Raw genomic sequence first — 17,948 nt, 5'->3', positions numbered from 1 at the left:
TCAACCACATCATAAAAATACTAGACTTCCTAGGGGTATCACCATCCCAAAAATAATGAAATTTCTAAAATTCCAAATACACCAACACATAGTCATCACCACAGTTTGTAAGACCTTGCTTTAACTACTCGTCATCTTGATGGAATCAAACAACGTAAGTAAAATCTGAATGGTAGGAGGATTAGGGATCCGATTTCCCTGCCAAACCGCAACACAACCCCAAATATCTATGAGCTCCCCACATTTCTTGAAAATATGATCAGTTGTCTCAGCTGAATTAGAACAAACAGTACACAAAATCAAATCCAAAAGGATACCCTTATAATAGTCACTTCAGTAGGAATACTATGAAATCTCATCCTTCGTAGTAAGACATTGACTTTAATTGGAGCTCAATTATTCCAACAAGTCTCCGAAACCCTGTCATAATCATGCCAATATCCAAGAAATATCGAGCCGATGAAACCGAAAAAGAATTAGAGACATCAACTACCACCCCAACCAATCTAAAGACGGGTCCAAATGAACCTCATGCATCTGACTCAAAAGATCATTGCACTGGGATCGCTCAATATCCCCTATTGGGGAACATCGTACAGACTCCATAACACAACCAATCGACAAACGATCTCTAACAGAAGAATGTATGTAAGTATCTAAGGAAAAAAAAAATCCTATGATACCTCATAGAGAGAGACACATCGTCTATCCACACATTATGCCAAAAAGAAGTAAGACTCTCATCACCCATTCTAATAGGGCAATGGGATTGAAGATGAAACCCTCTCTTTCTTTCTTTCTTTCTCTCTCTCCCTCTCTCTCTCTCTCAAATGGCACAAGGAACGAACGACACCATTCTAGGGGATCAACCTAAGACCTCTTAGGAATCAAATAAGTACATTCACCATCCTTACCATATATAATGAGAATAGCCCTCACCCAAAGAGAATCCAAAGAATGAAAGAAACGCCAACGCCACCAAAAGAGCATAGCCCTATTAAAAGCAAACAAACTTTCCACACTTAAACCACCATCATATCTATTAGGGGCAGGATCCCAAAATCATATTCAAGATCCTTAATATTTCTGAAACCTCAGGATCCTAACACATATCACAAGATCCTAATTATTATTATTAATATTTCCTAACACTTTTAACGACCATATTATTCTTTCTTTTTCTCACCCGTGCATAATTAGTCAACATAAGACCAACTGAGAACCACTTCAACCAAGCTTAAAACCTAGGAATACTGAGTTAAACAACGTGAAAATATTTGTTCAAGGAGGATCCCAAAAATATCAAACTTCTTGTTACTTAGTCTAGACTATTAATAAAACTTGTAAAACACACATGAGACATAATTAACTCAACTATTTCGCTTGTACTTGTATTATATTCATTATCACTATAAAACCTACTTTGAAATTAATAAACACAACAAGGAAGGTGATCATTATCACATCTCAAGGTTTTATGTCAGAGATCCTAACAAGGATCAAGGGCTTTCCTTGTGAACTTGCTTGTGGTATTTATACTTCATTAGCATATTCATTTTGATCACAACACCACAACCTTTCATACAATTTGGTTGACTATTACTTGATCAATTTTTGACCAAAACAAGGTGGTGCCCACCATGGGGTCGTGGTGTTCACAATTGTTCACAGATCATGTCTACCCAACCTGTCTTATCCTCTTCCTCCATTTCTCTAATTTCCTTAAAAAACCTTCCACCACCTCCAGGCGGAGTATAGAATTTTAATTATGAAAAACCACACCCAATACGATGGGTTATGAAGTATATTTATATTAATAATAACAAATATACAAGATATGCTCCTATAATCAAGGAGTTGATATACATAACAAATATACAATATTGTAATTATCTAATATCACCCCTCAAGCGAATAGACGTTGGTCCAAGGCGTAGCATAGCACGAAAGTTTTCAAACTGAGCACGTGGAAGACTTTTGGTAAATATATCAGCCACCTGAAGCTTGGTTAGAACAAATTTTGTATGAAGCTTGCCAGAAGCAACAAGTTCTCGAACAAAATTATAGTCCAGATCAATGTGTTTAGCAAGTTTGTTCCAGACTGGGTTTTGTGTCGTGGAAAGAACATTTTTGTTATCACCAGTGTTGTAAAAATCGGTCTAGGCGGTCGATTAATCGGGGATTAATCGCTAGGCGGTCTTCAACCGAATAGGATTAAGGCTAATCGGTCGGCTTAATTGGTTTTGGTCAAAGGGGGTCAAAGTCGGAGCTAGACGGTCCTAATCAGTCCTAGGCGGCCTAATCGGCCAAATTTTCAAATTTTAAATATTAAACCAAAATTTTCAAAATTTCAAAAGTTCATAGTATTTCAATGTTCAACAAATATATTAAAAAAAATAAAAAAAATTAAATTATAAAGTTTTTCTCCAAAATTTTCAAAATTTCTATGTTTTCAAATATACAACTATCCAAATTTACTTATTTTATTAAGATATATTAAAATTTGAATAGCTTTTCTTATTAATTGGATGATAAATTGTTGTGCTTGTTAAACTTATTATTAAATTGATAGGATATGAATCCTTGAAAGATCGATTAGATTCAAAACAGTTAAAGAATATGAACACGACAATGATTCAAAGTATGCTGAATGATTAAAAACCACAGTTTCAATAGAACTCGATTAAGAATTGCTATTGTAGAGGCGTGATTAGGGTTACAAGAATAATTGCCAAAGTTAACAAACACGGTGCATGCATGCACCTTAAATACTCTAACCCTAATAAATGACGGGTGGACAAGCCCAAGCTCGTTTACATAAATGGACTAACAAAACCATACAATGACGCAACATAATATTCCTAACATAAACTTTTATGCTTATTTATTTATATTCTTACGATTAAAGTTAGATTTATAAATTTTTGAATAATTTTCCTAATAATTAATGGTCCCCGATTACTGTTTGCCTAGCCGATTAATCTCTAGACCCCATTCCACCGACTAGCTAACGTCTAACGTTTTCTGCTACCTTGGTTATCACAAAGAAGAGTGGGATGATCAGGTGGCAAGGCATGAAGTTCCCTTAGAGCATGAGTGATCCAAATGATCTCAACAACTGTATTTTCCATAGCATGGTATTTCGATTCACAACTAGATCTGGAGACAGTTGGTTGTTTCTTAGCACTCCAAGCTACTAAGTTGCCTCCACGAAATATAGAATAACCGTATGTGGAGCGTCTTGTTTCAATATAGTGATCCCAATCAGCATCAGAGTAACCTAATATAGAGTTGGTATATGGACGATGAAAGGTAAGCCCAAAGGAGATAGTACCTTTAACATAATGTAAAATACTTTTAACAGACTGAAGGTGATCAGTTGTAGGGGCTTGGAGGAATTGGCTATCTTGGTTGACTGCATGTGAAAGATCCAACCTAGTGATGGTTAAGTATTGGAACGCTCCAAGGCGATAGAGAGTAATATCTTTAAGTGGAGATCCGTGAGAGGTGAGCGCTTGATTAGTAGTAAGAGGGGTAGAAACAAGTTTAGAATCCAAAAGATCACCACGTATCAAAATATCATTGGCATATTTGGATTGACTTAAGAAGAGGCCATCATCGGTGTAGCTGAATTCAAGTCCAAGAAAATAACTGAGATCACCTAAGTCTTTGATTGCAAATTCAAGATTAAGACGATTAGTGAAGGTAGTAATGATAGATTCGTTGTTACCAGTGAGAATGAGGTCGTCCACATACACTAATAAGTAAAGAATACATGAGTTTTGAGCATAGACAAATAAGGAAGGATCAACAAGGCTGAAAACGAAACCATTGGAAAGTAGAAAGGCACTCAAGTGATTAAACCAAGATCATAGTGCTTGATTAAGACCATATAGAGATTTAAAGAGTTTGCAAACATGATTGAGATATTATGGATCAACAAATCCTGATGGTTGCTCCATGAATACAATTTATTTCAAGTATCCATGTAGGAATGCATTTTTGACATAGTTGGTGAAGACACCATTTGTGAAGCACCGGAAGAGAAAGAATGATACATACAGTAGCGACTTTAACAATTGGTCTGAATGTGTGAGTGTAATCAATACCAGGAATTTGTGTAAAGCCTTGAGCAACTAGCCTTTCTTTGAGACGGTCAACCATGTCATCTGATTTGTATTTAGTACGGTAAACCCATTTGGAACCGAAAATATTCGTAGTAGAAGTACGAGGAACCAAAACCCAAGTAATGTTTTGCTTTAAGGCATCCATTTCTTCATGCATAACAACTATTCATTGAGGATGTATGGCTGCCGATTTGATCCCTTTAGGAGGAGGAGAAGAAAAAATGCCAGCACGTAGTGCATGAATAGAACGGGATGCATAATTATGAAGATATTTAATCTTGAATATGCCTGATTTTGAGTGAGTAATCATAGGATGAGAGCTCGATGGTTCATGATGAGAAGATGATGGATACACTGGTGGGACTTCTGAATTGCAATCGTATGGAATCACCGGTGTGGTAGCATCGATGTTGGTTGGAACGACTATAGGAATTGATGAGGGGTTTTGTTTCGATCTGACAAAGAGAACATAGAGTAGTAGTCAAATCAGGCTTAGGTAAAGTAGGAGCTAGATCAGAGGCACTTGAGGACTTGGGCGTCGATGTGTATCCGGGTGATGCATTAGAAGCATCATCTTCATTAAAGGTGTATAGATCCAACTTGGAGAAATCTTGGGGATTTGTAGAACCAACAAATGGAAAGACTTGGTCATCAAACCGTGTATGGCGGGTAATATAGACTCGAGAAGTAGATGGATCGAGGCATTTGAAACCTTTATATTGAGAATGATAACCAAGGAAGATGCAGGGAATACTTCTTGGAGAAAGCTTGTGTACAGAATAATCTCTTAAGTATTAATAAACTTGACATCCAAAAACACAAAAATTTCCATATGAAGGTAACCGTGAGTAAATGATTTGGAAGGGAGACTTCATGTCTAAAATTTTTGTTTGCAAATGATTGATGATAAATACAGCTGATGTGAAGGCATCAACCCAATAAGATGCAGGAACATGAGCATGAAAGAGCATAGCCAAACCAGTCTCAACAATATGACGATGCTTTCGTTCTGCATTCCCATTTTGCTGCGGGGTGTAAGGGCATGATAGATGATGAAAAGTACTATTTGATTCAAAAATTTTGTTAAAACTGTTGTTAACAAAATCGGTGCCACCATCACTTTGAAATACTTTAATCTTTCTTGAAAATTAAGTTTGCACAAGACTGATAAAGGCTATTGAGACCAGGTAAAAACCTGATTTGGTTTTTAGTGGGTAAATCCATGTAAATCGTGAAAAATCATCAACAAACACAACAAAATAGAGGTAACCATTCGAAGCAAAATGAGCCGGTCCCCATAAGTTACAATGAATGAGATCTAAAGGAAACAAAGCACGTTTAGGGCTTAATTTAAAAGATATACATTGTCCTTTAGAAAGTTGACATGGCTTGCAAATAGTATGTTTAGGTAAAAGAGAAGTAACATGCAAAACACACAAGTTGTTTAAAATAGAAATAACATCAAATGAAATGTGTCCTAATCGAGTATGCCATAATTCATAAGAAGCCTTCTTGGGAACACCAAAAATTGAAGCTAATGCAGTAGGTCCATCTCGAAGCCCATATAACCCTTCTTCACATATTCGTTGTGCTGTCACTTGCTTGCTTTCCCTGTCCTGAATTGTAAAAAATGGTTAAGAGAAGAGAACATAAATTGGGTGATCCATGGTGAGTTTACTAATGGACAAGATATTTTTAGTAAGCTTAGGAATAACCAATACATCACGTAAAGAAAGTTTATTTGATATAATAGAATGACCTATGTGAGAGACAAGGAGTTTGGCATCGTTACCAATAGTGACATGTAATTTACCCAAGTAAGAAAAAGAGGTGGCAAGATTTTTTGAAGAGGGTGTCATATGCGCGGTTACACCGGAGTCAACGTACCAGTCTGGATGTACATTCACCCCTTAGTTTATACGACACTCGTTTTTGCAACCCCCGAATCCATCCTCATAAATATTTCTTAACCTCAATGTATATTTGTTTAAGATTCCTAAGTATACATATGATATAGAAAGAGTTACAACTTTGATACCATAATGGAGCTTTTCGAATTCATGTCTTCTTTGATATTTTCTCTTTGATTTTCTTTGACTTCAACACTTTATTATTTGATTTTTGGTATCTTCAACTTTTGATTCTTTAGAACTTTTGATCTTCGTACTTTGATAGCTCCAATATTCTTTCAACTTTTGCAATTTCTCTCTTTTTTATATCTCATTTTTTTCGTTCAAATTCTACATGCTTAAGCAAGAGAGCTTAACTTCAACCTTTATTGGTTAGAGGTATTAGTCTAAGTGCAATGACTACATAAGCTCTCCTGGATAAATTTCAGGTACACGTTGCAAAACTTATTACATCATACAAACTACTAGATTACCTTTCATATCTCATGACTTTTCACTAAGAATTGGAAGCCACGAATACACTATAACATATATTGGCTCATGTAAACATTTGGGCTCTCATCGGATCATCCCACACAATATTAGCAAAAAGTTTTCTAATTAGCTATATTTTCTAAAATTAAACTATTATTTCAAGTTCATGTGAATGCATATTGTCAAAACTAGCAATTTTTTATAATAATGCAATTTTTTTTGTAAAAATCAAATTCTTGTACTCTAATGTAATCAACCCCTACCCACATTTATTTTATGCAATGTCCCCATTGCATACAATGAAAAACATAAATGTATAGAGGGAGAAAAGGAACAGACTCTCCTGGGATAAAAGTTGCAAGGTTGATCTCTGATTGTTGGTGGGAAAGCTTGAACATCTCGAAAATGTAACTAGAAACTGGGCCTACGCAACTACTCATATATAAGCCGGAAAAATGTGAACCAGAGACTTGCATCTTCAAAAAGTATGGTGTGAAAAATGTCAAAAAATTTCAGTGAATCCTGATCACGACGCGGGAAAGCGACGCCACATCGTGGTGTCAACGGTGAAAAAATCTGGTCACGGAAATAACAAATTCCACATCGTGGTAATTGAGTGCCACGACATAGTGATTAGTCAGAACTCGTTTGTATGGCGTGGTAATGATGACCACATCATGGTGTCTTCACATAATGCTTTTTTTTTTTCAAAACACTTCTCGTTAGGTACCATACACTTATTAAAAAATGCAGCTTCTACGTTCCAATTGTCTAAAATCTCCCGGCTATTCACAATTAAGCTCCCTCACTGCTTCAATTTCGTTCAATACTAAAAAATAAGATCAAAGACTAGAGAAACACATCATCATTCGATGAAGATAAAATACAACTAAAACGAAGACAAAAAACTAAACTAAATCAAAAAGAAAATGCAAACTCCAAAAAATTGTGTTTCCGCCGGAGAAGCGCTTCTTTTTAAAAGAGTTGTGAGCCGGACTCCTTCCCACTCTACGTTGCGTCAGGTGGAAGTGTAACCTCTCTGTTCTCCATCATCTTGAACCTTGGTTATTTGTAAGTAACCCTTCTATTGAATGCTGTTCTCAAACTTTCTTTCATTGTTGGGTTGACATCTTCTTTATGTTTCCACTTGGGTTCTTTCCTCATTCTTATGTCTTTAGCTTTTGTTTTGTCTCTTTCCGGGTTTTTCTTGTCAAATTTGGACTCATCACTCTCTTATTATTTTTCTTCAATCAGCTCCGTGACTTGAAACTGGAGGTTTCGAACAATTCAATTCTTTTTCCAATTGCTCTTCAGGTAAAGGCTCATCCCATTCCCCCACTCTTCTCCATTAATGCGTTCAAATTCATCATGCTTAAGGAACTTTGTATTTTCTTCTTTCACCAAATTTACATTGGTACAATATGGGAAAGGGAGAGGTGATCAATATGAATTAATTACAGAAAAATCATAATCATTTTTATCGTCCACGACGTGACCCTATCGCCTCCATGTCGTGGTGACTGGTCAGAATCACGACACTCTTCTTCTTCGTTCATTTTTATTTCATGTGACTGATTAGACTGCTCTTCAAGGTCTTCCATATGCACCAATTCTTCTTTTTTTTTTTTTTTTTTTTTTTTTTTTTTTTTGTATAAACGACCATGACTTGAGCGTTTTGGATTGGCTCGGTTTTTCATGAAGGTGAATATGGTAGCTTTTCTTGTACAAGACTTGTTAATTGCCCCACTTGCATAAATATACTGAAAATATATTCTTTTTGTTCTCTAAGTATTTCTTATGTAGCTTCATGTCATTTTTTGTTGGCTTCCATGAATCTAAATAACATTGACTTGAGAGCAGATATTTTCTCAGATTAGACTTGTTGAATTTGGTAGAGATCATGCTTAAGTTCTTGAATTTCTTTGGCATCATGATCTCTCTTGTACTCCAAATCACGATCCTTAGTAGAATGGGGTCCTCCATAAGCTCTGCATCTATCTCGAATTGATCCTCTAATTTTTGTGATCTGTTATTCTATTGCATCGAGCTTTACAATAACTGCACTGATAACATCTTGACCTCCATCTTTACTTGATTTTTCTTTGGTGACATCTGATGGGTTTTAGGTAAAACAAATAAACTATAAAACAATTCCTAAGTTCACATGCAACCTACTTTGGATCTATGTTTTAACTATTGAACATATAACTTTGAATTGCAAAACAAGAACCCTAGAGGAGAGAGGCTATTTTCGAAAATAACAAACTAGGGTTTAGGAGGTACATACCTTTCAATTGTTATAGCAAAAAATTGACAATCCTCTTGATCTTGGTCTTGATCTTCTTGGAAGCTTAACACCACAAATGTAATGTCTCTAATGGAATCACACCTAAGAACTTGCAAGAAGGAAACTTGAAGGAGAGAGGGTAGAGGGAGTATGCAATTTCGGCCCTAGGGTTTCTTCAAAGAAGGAGTCGCCAAATTTAGGAGCTGGGAGGCTCCTTATATAGCTGAGGGATCTAGGGTTTAGGGAAAACCCCAATACTCCTTTTCTTGGGGCCTAAGAGAATCCAAGGCCTTATCCAAGCCCCCTTGGATGAAATCCTTAGGGTTTCCCATATAGATTTTGTCCACCTCCTTCCAAGGAGGTTCTGGTGCCTTCCACTCAACTATATGATAATTGCAAACTAGTCCCCGCACTTTATAATTAATACTTTTAACCCCAAAATTAATTTTGATTAGTTTCTGGCTAACTATTAATTAAACATAATGATTTCTAATTAATATATTAATCTTTTAGCATATTAATAAATTCGTTTATATTAATTTATTAATCTTATAATAAATAAATATCTCTCCTTTCATAATTTCCTTGTCCGGTTGCTAGGTTTGAGGGCAACCCAAAAGGACTGTGCTGCTATCAATTCAAGTACATACCAATTAGAGTTATGGGCTTAGATACCTAATCCAATAGTCTCCCACTTGGATAAGTCTGTAACTATAATTGCTAGTATGACTTCTAAATTTGACCAACAAATTGTAGCTTCCAAAAGCTGCTGCCGAACTCTGACCCAGTTAGTTATGTTTCCTTAGATAAGTGATCATATAATCCTTTGTTCTGCAAGATATCCCTAGACATAAGACATGGAACGTAATCAATCTCCTTTTCCAGAATCTATGTTTCCCGATTTCTGATTTGTGATGATATAGGACTTCTAATCGAACACATCAATTTAGTCCTGGCTGGGCTCAACACAAAAGTCAACACCAAATCATTGAGGGGCCCACAAATATCGCTTTTCTGGTTAGGTCAAAAGGAACGAATAAACATTGACTCATATTCTTGTATCTTTTACTCATCAAACAATACATGACAATACGTTTTATAAAACAAAGTTATTGATGCATTTTCGTATCACCAATGTACAACCGACTTGCAAATTACAACTCATATATCTCTGTTTCAAGATCATAGATATTATCGTCTTAGTATTACTCGTGATGAATTCCATGAAGTAATACTCTGAGCGTGGGTTTATCCAATACTCAAATCTCACTCTTTAAGTACTCATGAACATTGCAACAATTCTATTGCTATGTCTATCCTTAGACAATCTGCAATCCTATTCATGACAGTATTAATTCACTACTTACTTCCAAAAGTACGACCGACTGTGGAGGTTCGAATAACCCAGTTATCCTGGAAGTCAAAACATGCAAACTGAAACACAATAATAATACTTAATCCTATATGGCCCCAAACTTGCAAGAGTAAATAAAACACTTCTATTAATCCACCATATTTATTACTCATTATTTATCATTTAATGTTTCGGATAATCAACTCAGTACTTGAATACAACAACAATTGTCTCATGCTCCAAGCATGCACACTCTGTTTCCTATGGTCCTTACTTTGTGAAATAGATCAATTGGAAAACTTTTCCAATGCTGCTCATTTCACAATTTCCAATCCTTATTATTAGTGTTAGAACACAAGGTTCTTGCTACTACTAGAATATGCTAGATTCTAACATTTTATGCAATGATCCTTTCGCAAAGTCATAGCACAAAAGTCACCAAGACTTGGCCAATGAAATTACAAAATACTCTTATCAAAATTGTTACAAGAAAATTCCATAGACGCGAAGTCTCATATTCAAAGTACATTCCTTTGAACATCCTTCTTGCATAAAAGTTTCTAATCTAGACATAGACTCTCAATATCCAACTCCCAATATGGAAACATTTCCATATTTTCCATATGACAACTCATTCTTAATAGAATCTTATCTATTCATAATAATGTTGATATGGTCTATCCAATACCATACTTCCAACTACTCACAAGTGACCAATCCTCAGTGAACTTTGGATCGTTCTTTGATAGTTGTTTAATTATTTTAGTCAAAACCGATTCTAGTCCTTTTTCCCTCTTAATGTGCTAGACATTTGAAAAATTTAAGAATGGTCAAATATTATATCATTTGCAATCGATCCTATACCCGAAGCGTATGGGACACGATCCATAATGTTCTTACATAAATATATGATACTTTATCAGTCTTCTGCCATAATATTTTATGTGTCACGTTTTCACAATTCGAATTATGAAGAGGGATGCCGTAATCATAATCAAAATTTAAGAACACACTATGCATCCTTTGACTAAATTTATTAAAATTTCTCAATCTAAGCTTTAGATTTTTGAAACGAAGTATAATATTCTCTCCCTTAATTATAGCAAAAATAACTTTTCAACTCATGCAACTTTGCAAATTGAAACTTTTGTTTTTCTATAATTAATATTGCCAACTTGCAATACTTAAAATAATAATCATGCTCCCACTAACATGATGATTATATCTATCCTAGCATAACATTTATGCTCCCACTAGCTTTGATATGTATACAGAAATTAACTGGACTTCTAGAAACCAATTACTTTTTGACTTTCTTTTCCAAAGTTTAGATTTCTGAAACCGAGATGCTTCAATAAGCCTTTATCTAAGCTTCTCGAAGTCATACACCTTTCCTTTGATAACCCATATGTGTGTTTAAACATTTCTAGAATAAGTCAAAAAATGTTCAGACCCATTTGCCATTTCCCACAATTTGAACTATGAAGAGGGATACCGTAATCATAATCGAATTTGAGAAATACAAAATACATAATGCTATCTTCAAAATCTTTCTTTGTGAAAGCATTTCCTCACAATCATTTTCATGAAGGAGGGAATCTTATGACACTTAGATTTTATGGTGTACGAGTTCCTATCCATGTGAATTTGCCAAAACCAAAGTTTGCGACAAATCCAAACTCATATGGACTGAACTTTATTAATCTTGATTACTTGCCTTATGGTAACACGAGTGCCCACCATGTCTTCCAAGTAGTTTAGCAACTTATCCTTACATATCAATGTACTTTCCATCGATCAAGGCGCTTTGTCTTTATGCATTCAAATGAGAACTCATAGAACTCACATACATTATTAATTCAATTGGAATGGCACGGAAACAAAATAATGTCAACACGATAGGTTGTAAACCTCAAGTCGTGTGCTAGTGATGATTGATAAGGTTTATTCTTGATTTGTTCTTGAAACCTTTTTCAAGATCATTAAAACTCCCACTGACCTCTTGACATATATGACTCTCTTGTCAGGACACTTTTCTAGACAAAACAAATATTCAAGAGTTAGTGTAGTTCTTATCAAGACAAAACACTTCACAAAATTTGTCCTAGTTGGTCTTTGTCTTATTCAAGACATCACAACTTACCAATTTTATATGTGCAAGAATGAGAAAACTTTTCCAAATTCCACATTTGATGAGTGTTATAAACCTTCTTAAGACTTGTCACTCAATTTACAATCTTGGAGTAAAACTCTAAGACTTGATGTTGGAACAAAGTATGATTGACTTCTTGATTTTAACCATTTGCACAATTCTCGATTCCTCTTCTTAGACAGGCAAATGCACTAAGACTCGCTTAGAGGATTAATTGAGATATGGTTCCTAATAATTAAGACTTATCATAAAACATAATAAAAGGTACTCTCCCTTTTTCTTAGAATAGAGAAACTCTTATCTGTCTGCCTTCTTGATTCATTTTATTCGTTCTGCCATTAATTGAAACCTTTTCAATCAACTCAGAATTACACTTAATCTTATAATCATATTTACTAAACTTTAGTAAATCATAACGAATATCTTTATCACTCTTGTAGTGGACTTTATCAACGCATAACCTAGTATAATTGATATTCTAGTCCTTCACTTGATACTTTCTCAAAGAGTTAGTCTAATTTCCAAATACGAAGTTTCTCATTCATCACACAACCAAGTTGTATGATTCCAAGTTTCTGTCCAATTGAAACTTGGGCGATGAGAAACTCTCCCTTTTTGGTAAATTCTTGACATCTTCAAAAATAACATAATTAAGAATCAAATCCATTATTTCTAATAATAGAAACCTTCAAACATCAATTTTGTTATACACGCCATTGTAAGGATAAATAAATAAGACAAAATCAAAATTTATTTTACTGCGGAAAAATTTGTCCTTACAATACAATTCAACTGAAAAACTATGTTATTACATATTTCTTAGCAATCTATTCTAACTCCAAGTAGTAGCTCAAGAATCCAATCTTCAAGCAATGCGACTGAAATCCATTTCTTCACGATTAGATTTAGCTCACTGCTTCCCTTAAGTTTCCTCTCTTTTCTTCGATCCTACAAAACATCAAAATGCAATCTTATCATATCATGTAATAAGAATCTAGAATAGGAACTTAAAAGAGTTAGATAATGGATTTTAACTGAAATAGAGCCATACGTCTTGACTCTCCCATCTCTTAGATCTCTCAGGTAAATAGGGCAGCTTCGTCTCCAATGCCCCTTCTCTTGGCTTTATAAGCAAATGGAATCCTTTGTCATAGTACATCAGACAATCATTGACTTATCTCTTTCTAGACTTCCAATGTTGCCAGTGTCCATTGAAGTTTGCGAGTTTGATTCACCAGACAAATTTGCTTGATCAGCACGCCAAATGATTGCTGATTCAGCAGCTATAAGCAAATAGGTGAGATCAATGAGGGTCACGTCATGATCCATCATATAGTACTCTCTAGCGAACTCACTATATGATTCAGGAAGTGACTGAAGAACCCAATCAATAGCCAACTCACTTGAAATCTCGACACCCAACATGCTTAACCTTTCAATGTGTGACTTCATCTCTAAGACGCGTGCACACACAGGTTTCCCATCTTCGTGTTTAATTTCCAATAGGGATTGAGTGAGCTTGAACTATTCAAGCCTTCGAACTTGTGGGCCAGGGAGAATAATTGGAGGAGGTGGAGGAAGTGAAGCATGATCTCTTGTTCCTTGATCATATCGTGTAACATCATACTTATTTGGAAAGCTTGTTCCATGGGATTTGGGAAGACCATGATTGTCAGAACCAGGCATCTACAAAACGGGAGAAGATTCAAGTTAAGTTGATTTGAATTCTTGATGTAACACCCAAATGAAACATCAAGCTAGGATCCAACACAATACTCTACAACCTAGAAGAGGGATGCCGTAATCTAGTTGCAGAATATTTGAAGGTAGGTAAATGACGATCTACCAATTTCCACCATGAAAAACGAAAAAAAAGGTTATGTTTTAAATGTATTGGAAACTCCTAGATCTTTTGAGATACATTGAAACTATTCAATGGCATGTTTTAATCTCAAATTATGCTCTTCTTTGTGACTGGGATGCCGAGGATCACAAACAAGATGTGAATAACCATGCAAATGTGTTTGGTAACCTCATTGTCTTTATCATTAACTATTGATGTGCCGGTAAACCACACACGCTCCATCAAAACGACAATTATGAGATACCCATTACTACTCTTTATTAGTGCCTTTTAGTGTGCTGGTTAACCACACACGCTCCACTAACGACCAATAAAGCATAATGTGCAATTTCATGGATTAGCATACTTCTCACATTTTTCCTAAAGTAACTAGAGTTGGGATTTTGTAAAATAATGTTCTAGTACTTTCTTTAATAACATTATACTTTTAATGAAATGTAGTTATCCTATCAAATCCGTTCTGCTAACGACCCTCCACTAATCAAGGAAGCGATGGGTGAGAGTGGACACCCATTCAACTACCATTTTATAGGCAGTCCTTATACCCTCCTTATAGACTAGCTTCGTGAATAAGGCATACTAGCGATTTGACTGACCATATTCTTATACATATATAATATTTAACTTTTAATTATAATATATAAGGTGTGTTTTAAACTTTTTAAAACTTTAGGGTTTATGTATAAATTTCGAAAATTAAGACATTAATTTTAAATTTAAAATAAACCAAATAATTAGATTTAATATTTATCTATTAATTAACTTTTAATTAATTAATTAAATCTTGTAAGGATTATCTAATTAAATTAAACAATTAATTTAATCCTAATCCATATCCCTTCTAGATTTCGAAAATATGGGGATAGGATAATTTCCTTATTTTTCTCAATTATCCAATAAGACAACCATTATCCAAAACAAAGAAACCCTAATAAGGGCTAGCATATTTCGAAATTTTAAGGGAGGAGGCAAGGGTTTCCAAAACCCTAACCCTAATTTTGATTAGGGTTCATGGAGGCTAGGGTTTATCGAAAACCCTTTGATCCAAAACCCTAAAATTGAAAATTTTGGCCTTTAGGGTTTAATGGCTAAAAACCCTAATTCGCAATTCAACTATTATAGCAATTCAATTTAAAACAACAATGGCTCTGATACCACTGATGGGTTTTAGGTAAAACAAATAAACTAGAAAACAATTCCTAAGTTCACATGCAACCTACTTTGGATCTATGTTTTAACTATTGAACATATAACTTTGAATTGAAAAACAAGAACCCTAGAGGAGAGAGGCTATTTTCGAAAACAACAAACTAGGGTTTAGGAGTTACATACCTTTCAATTGTTATAGCAAACAATTGACAATCCTCTTGATCTTGGTCTTGATCTTCTTGGAAGCTTAGCACCACAAATGTAATGCCTCTAATGGAATCACACCCAAGAACTAGCAAGAAGGAAACTTGAAGGATAAAGGGTAGAAGGAGTATGCATTTTTGGCCCTAGGGTTTCTTCAAAGAAGGAGTCGCCAAATTTAGGAGCTGGGAGGCTCCTTATATAGCTGAGGGATCTAGTGTTTAGGGAAAACCCTAATACTCCTTTGCTTGGGGCCTAAGACAATCCAAGGCCTTATCCAAGCCCCCTTGGACGAAATCCTTAGGGTTTCCCCTATAAATTTCGTCCACCTCCTTCCAAGGAGGTTCTGAAGCCTTCCACTCAACTATCTGATAATTGCAAACTAGTCCCCACACTTTATAATTAATACTTTTAACCCCAAAATTAATTCTGATTAATTTCTGGCTAACTATTAATTAAACATAATGATTTCTAATTAATATATTAATCTTTTAACATATTAATAAATTCATTTATATTAATTTATTAATCTTATAATAAATCAATATCTCTCCTTTCATAATTTCCTTGTCCGATTGCTAGGTTTGAGGGCAACCCAAAAGGACTGTGCTGCTATCAATTCAAGTACATACCAATTATAGTTATGGGCTTAGACACCTAATCCAACAACATCCTCCTTTGAGTTGTTATACTCTCTTGAATGCTTAGCGAATTCTTCAATCAAAGCTTTATTTGTTTCCAAATCTTTCTTTGTCATGGGCCCTTGCGAGTCTAGAAGTTGGCGAGTGCACACATTGACTCCATCATAAAATATTGATATCTCTTGTTGCACATTGAAGTCATGTTGACGGCAATATCGTAACAATCTCTTGTAATGCTCCCAAGCTTTGTATAGTGACTCCCCTTCTAATTGTTGAAAATTTTGGATATTTCTCTTTAGATTCGCCACTTTTAAAGGAGGGTAAACTAGTTTATGAACCCAAATCATAAAATCTGCCCATGTCGTGATTGCTACAAAGGGAAGTGATTTTAACCATTCCTTAGCTTCACCCTTCAATGTGACCTTCAAAACTTAAAGCATCACCATATTGTTACTCATGTTTAGTGCATTAAAATAATGTGAAACCTCCAGCACCTCTTGTATGTGTTTATAAGCATCCACATGCTCCTTCCCATAAAAAGGTAGATCTTTTAGCATATTAATAATGTGCCTCGAAAGTTCGAACTTTGTCGTGGTTGAGATTTTTGGTGGATCAAGACCCCATCTGTTTTCTTTCCTCATATGTTGTTTGTACTCGTCAATTGTCATGGTCGTGATGTCCCCGATTTTTTCTGCTAAAATAAAACTAAAAAAATGCATAAAATGAACATAAAATAACTAAACTAAAAATTAACTATAACGTAACGACGCCAATATGCCCATGACGTGGTTGCTGATTAAACAGAAAAATAAATGTAGAAAAATTAACTTTTTGTAGTTTTTACCCCATACAAATGATCGATTAACCTAAAGTAATTAAACTAATAACTGAAATTGTCGTTTCTTGGCAAGGGCGTCAAAAACTTGATGTGCACAAAAGTACCTACTAACTTTAAATTTACAAACCTAAGTACTTAGCTAAATTGTGCACTTATAGGCAATGTACCTTGTCAGATTATAGAATAACTTGGATAAGTCGACTGTCGATTACAGGGAACAAAATTTAATTAATAAAATAATTACTAAAAGCTAAACTAAGAAAAACAACTAAAAGTGGGGGTTGTATCTGATTTTACAAGTTTAGAAAAACGTCAACTAAAATACCTAATTAATCGCTAAAGAGACGATTTAAAACCAATAGTAAAGGATACTTTCATTTAGCTTCGAATCCCTCCTATTTCCTATGGTTGATTTCAAGATAATTAATTAATTTCGTTAGTTACGAAATAAAATTTACTAGTCATCATGGTCAGACTAACTAGCATAAGTCAATTTAACAGCTTTAACCCTAATGATCATGCAAGTTAAGGACACTACATTGATTTTAAAAGTAATTTGGACTCTGAATGATATAATCTACAAACTACTATTCTTTGGTCAAGTCTAGTAACCAAGCAAATATTATGATCAAATACTGCTCTCTAACATAGATATTCAACTAACTTATCACCTTTACTTGGATATAGTCATTCTAGCTCTAGCAGTTTAATGGTTATAAACAACTAGGTAAATCATTTTTCATGCAATTAAATGCATTTTAACTACATAATACTTGAGACTAGGCAAGAAATATAGAAACATTAACAAGCTAGGTTTAGATTTATCAAACAATATTTAAAACAAAAACCAACTTCATCAATCCATCAAACAAGAAATCAACACATAGTATTTAGGAGTTTATCTAATCTGAAAAAAGCAACGGTTTTTAGCCTATAATCACTGCTGATGAA

This window comes from Lactuca saligna, chromosome 8 (genome assembly GCF_052625555.1).
Source record: "Lactuca saligna cultivar CGN05327 chromosome 8, ASM5262555v1, whole genome shotgun sequence".
Taxonomy (NCBI): Eukaryota; Viridiplantae; Streptophyta; class Magnoliopsida; order Asterales; family Asteraceae; genus Lactuca; species Lactuca saligna.
The sequence above is the reverse complement of the archived record's forward strand: the minus strand, read 5'-3'. Positions refer to the sequence as shown.